The 4,946-nt window shown below is 43.7% G+C and overlaps 1 long non-coding RNA gene across 3 annotated transcripts; it reads right to left on the bottom strand.

Moving 5' to 3' along the window:
• Positions 1–413: 413 nt before the first annotated feature.
• LOC142740431 (uncharacterized) lies at positions 414–4,602 on the bottom strand. 3 transcript variants are annotated; one of them, XR_012880661.1, is made up of 6 exons: positions 4,528–4,602; positions 3,646–3,710; positions 3,068–3,199; positions 2,169–2,235; positions 1,906–1,989; positions 414–1,527 (listed from the first exon to the last, which is right to left on the bottom strand). It is a non-coding gene; the product is annotated as an uncharacterized LOC142740431 (long non-coding RNA). The 3 variants fall into 3 exon arrangements; XR_012880659.1 differs by having other exon boundaries at positions 414–1,989; XR_012880660.1 differs by having other exon boundaries at positions 414–1,970.
• Positions 4,603–4,946: the final 344 nt, after the last annotated feature.

Here is a 4,946-nt window from a genome sequence, read left to right as displayed (position 1 = left end):
AGGGGGGACGCTGTATGGCGTTCCCTACAGGGGGGGAACGCTGTATGGCGTTCCCTACAGGGGGGGCTGTATGGCGTTCCCTACAGGGGGGGCTGTATGGCGTCCCCTACAGGGGGGGGGGCTCTATGGCGTTCTCTACAGGGGGGGATGTATGGCGTTCCCTACAGGGGGGGCTGTATGGCGTTCTCTACAGGGGGGGCTGTATGGCGTTCTCTACAGGGGGGCTGTATGGCGTTCTCTGCAGGGGGACTGTATGGCGTTCTCTACAGGAGGGCTGTATGGCGTTCTCTACAGGGAGGGCTGTATGGCGTTAGCACTGTCCAATAAATATACAGTAAACAGAAGAAAATACGGTCCAGCAATCCTCATGACAATGTGATGACTTTATTAGAAAAACATTTTATAAACCACACGGCATGTTGAAGTAATGATACAAGACTGCTTACGCGCTTCGAAAGCCAACTACATTCTTCGCAAATGTACGCCATCTCCTCCAAACAGTCAATTACATCAGAAGTCCAGTTCCTTGTGCTGCATGACTCGTGGATGCCCTATCCGTGGCGATATCCGTGTCCTTTCCACTGCTTCTCACTTGAGTCCTGTAGGCACAAAAAACATTCTGCAAGTATCCATTGTCATCCGTGCCTGCAGATTCTGCATTAATGATGCAACTCACTCAACTCCTTGTCTATTTCAACGTTTACTGATGCCTCTTTTAGATGCGACAGATGTATTTTTTTTATACTTACCAGCCTGCTTCACAGGCACCATCCCTTTTTATTGGCACCTGATCAATAAGGGGGTCCTGCTCCACCACCATAACACTGCAATACTAAACTAAATCTTCCATAGACATCACAAAAACTAGACAAGCCTTTCCTCCCTTATGTTTCCCAACATTTCCTGGGACAAGTGTGTGTAGGTAGAAATCAACAAACATGTTTCCTGGCCCCAAACTTTACCCCCTCTTTCCAGTAAAGGATTGGCTTTCGGTATCACGCCTCCTCGCTTTTACCTTTTTACTTTATCCTGCGTAAACATTTTTTTCAGCATCTTAAATGTCTTGCCCATTAGCCCATCTATCCCCAACATCAGACCACTTATTATCATCTGACAGATCAGAATCAGACTCAACCAGCTACTGTTGCCTTCTTCTGCTTCTCTTTACATCCAGATGCGATGCTCCTGTAATTCCAAACATTGTGCCAGTACCCCGTGTTCTAAACATTTTGGCAACCCCAAGGTGTCCCTCTCCCATGTTGAGATTATGAGGCCCTACTGGGATATTGCTGCCTTCATCGACCCTGGATCCCTGCGCAAGGATCCTGGCACTTGGCCCATCATTGTGCCATGTTCCCTCAAATTTTTGCTAGAATGATACCATTGAGGATACCTGCCTTGCTTCCTTGATGCCATTTGCTCCAAACAATCCAGTACACTCCAAGTCCAGGTCCTTGTGCTGCATGACTTGTGGGGGCTCTATACGTGGCAATATCCTGGCACCTTCCATTGCTTTCCGCTTGAGTGCTATAAATATAAAAACATTCTGCCAGTGTCCATTATCACCTAGGCCTGCAGATTATGACTGTGTAATGAAACTCACTTAAGTCCTTGTCTATTGCATCCAGGCCTTGACACATCGCAAATGTTCTTGGCAGACCAAAGCTGTCTAAAATCTCCCTACACTCCCTCACCCAATTACCTTACACCTACGTTCAGTCCCAAACCGAGCCATGTGGCCAGCATTTTGGACAAAGATACCCCTAACTTACATTATGCCTATTCCTACCAACTATCCAAGGTTCCCCACTGCTACGCCTTTCTTGGCATTTTGCCCGCTCATTACTTTTTCAATGTACAGAGCTACTGGTGGATACTGTATATAGTAACTAATGATGGACATACCGCATATAGATGAAATATTACTTCAGAGAGTCCCCCTGGCAGCAGGCAGCCGATCTCTAGAAATTCTGGAACAAAAAGTATAAACTGTGAAAATATTATGACGTGCGCTTAGTATGGTTCATCATATCAACAAATATATGTTCAGCCTATTGAAAACATCAGGGAGATTGTTCCCACAGTCTTGTCATGTGTCTCTATAGGAACATTCTGGGTGACATCACATTATAGAATTTCTATAGGTTGTTATTTGCTATAATACTTACATATATACAGTGGATCTTCTAGCATGTCGGCTGTCACTGGTGCCACATATTCAGATGTTATAAATGTCTGTAAAATACATAATGGGTTTAATGCACATACATAAAATAACCCCATATCTAGAATGAATAATAATATATTTACTTTCACACATTTCATTTTCTATCACAGGGCGAGTCCAATGCCCCTCTGCCACACAAATAACACCAGCAGTATAATGGCACATAATAGTTGGAGGACCCTGGTATAGATTTTGTATCAGGGACCAGGAGCTTATTGTTATTCTTCTATATAATCTTATCCTTAATGGAAAACTTCTAATTTGTCTTTTGTGGAGTCTTTTGGACTGGAGTAGAGAGAGTAGAAAATGGTAAATTGGATTTCTGGATTCAACAGACAAAATAATTCTTAAAGGGGTTTTCTGACAGTTTCATAAACCTTAGTCTAAGCCGCATATGGCTAAAAATAACAAATTGTCCCTACTCATTTTTTAAATTCCCGGTGGCTCCTGCGCTGGTGGTTCTGTTGTCTTTAGTTGCTAGGCCACAGCGGTCATATACGTGTGGATGGCATGTCACGTGGCAGCTATTGTGTCACATCCAGGGCCGGCCTTAGGTTTATTGGTGACATGTGCAGTATCTGTGACGTCCTCCCCCTTATGATGCACCATGTAGTGTCCAAATAATGTAATCATACAGTGCCCAAATAACATCACCCAGTCAATAAACTAGGGATTGTATCTTTCTGTTTTTTTATATTATAGGTTTGGGCCCTAAATGCCGGATCGGCAGTGTAAGTTGAGGGTGCCCAGGCCATCTATGGTGGTAGTGCCCTCTTCAGTATTGACCAGTAATACACACTATGTGATCATTTAGAGATGCAGTTAATAAAATACACTGACCTTGGACTCTCCTACTGAATACATCCGACTGAATGTAGAACGTTATGTGATGTGAGGTGGAGGACTCTGCTTAATCTTTGATCTGCCCTCCTGGGACGTGTGGTTATCATTAACTCTTATGAGGAATTAATTCTAGGAGAAAGAAAGACAATGTATTAGGACAAATCTCAATCAATGGCAACATTTCTATCTAGAACAGAGTCCAGTCCCCAACCAGTGTAAAATTACCAAAGGGGTAAATAGGATGACCGGCTGGGGTCCAGGGATTTGGGGTGGCCCACAGCTCTGGGGCTCCATACGCCCCTGAAATTGGACAAACAATAACGGCGCAGGGAGGAAGCGAAATGTCTGACCCGGTTGGTCGTCTATTAGGTGAGTATAATTTTTTATTTTATAGGAGCAAAGGGGGCACTATTAATATGGGGGATAAAAGGACTGAGTCGGGGCTTAGAAAAGGGGGCTTCATTACTGTGGGGCCATACAAAAGGGGCATTCTGACCCAGGACATACAAAAAGTGTCATTCTAACTGTGGAGGGTATTGATGGATACTGCATATAGTAACTAATAAGAGACGCACCTTGCATAGATGAAATATTGCTTCAGAGAGTCCCCCTGGCAGCAGGCAGCCGATCTTAAGGTGTTCTGGAAAAAACAATAATTGTGTAGTTTTATTTCTCCAGACAGACGTGTGCTCAGTATAGACCACCCAACAATGAAGGAAATGTACATTAGGGCTCATGTACACAGCAACTTCATGTGGACGGACCTGTATGGTGGCGCACAGACTGCAGTACTGGTAATGTAGACACTCTGTGTGCGCTGTGTGCTCCCCCATAAGCCAAATGTGTATTAGGAAATGACATAAATAACAAGTCCCTTATATATTACTAATACCATAATATCTTCTTTATGGAGCATTTCTATAATAATAATAATATAAAGCTGCAGCAAAATTCCCAGCGTTTACTTTTGCTACATGTGGATGAGTTTTTGAGACTGTAACTATTCACCTGTAACACTTGTGAATTTTGCCGCGCAGCAAATCTGCAGCGTCTGAATTCAGCTTTATGGCGTAGAATATAGTACTCAAATACTGCAATCATACAGTGCCCAAATAACACTGCCACACAAGTATTGTCTGCCACACTGTAATGTAATCCATTACCAAGGAATTGTATCTGCATCCTGAGCAGTGCCCTTTACTTTTTTTTACATGAAGAGTGGGTTTGAGTGTTCAAGCAATGGGTGACCCAGACATCAAGACCAGTGGCGCCCCATTCATTAGTGACAGGTGATGCACCCAGTGTAACCGCACAGGTCGCACACCCCTAAGACAGGCCCTGGATGAACAACATTGGGGAATTTGTTCCCACAGTCTTGTCATGTGTCTCTATAGGAACATTCTGGATGACATCAGATTATAGAATTTCTATAGGTTGTCATTTGCTATAATACTTACATATATACAGTGTATGTCCTAGCATGTCGGCTGTCACTGGTGCCACATATTCAGATGTCATAAATGTCTGTAAAATACATAATGGAATAAACATAAAATAACCCCATATCTAGAATGAATAATAATATATTTACTTTCACACCTTTCATTTTCTATCACAGGACGAGTCAGACATTGAAAACATTTTGTAATGTTAGTGTAAACCCAGGGAACATAACTATAGGGGTGAAGAGGTTGCAGTCACACCCAGGCCCAGGAGTCCATGACTGACATTAGGGGGGGTCACAATGTGGGCAATTTACAAATGCCAATCCCCAATGCCCCCATCTCCTAGAGGAATGCCGATTTTCGCTGCTAGAAACGCGATGTCAGTGAGAGAAGCACCCAGGCGGAAAGGCAGCTGCTGAGTTGCCCGGCCG

The sequence above is a fragment of the Rhinoderma darwinii genome, chromosome 2, assembly GCF_050947455.1.
Source record: "Rhinoderma darwinii isolate aRhiDar2 chromosome 2, aRhiDar2.hap1, whole genome shotgun sequence".
In the NCBI taxonomy this organism is placed as follows: domain Eukaryota; kingdom Metazoa; phylum Chordata; class Amphibia; order Anura; family Rhinodermatidae; genus Rhinoderma; species Rhinoderma darwinii.
This window is presented reverse-complemented; position numbering and strand designations above follow the sequence as displayed.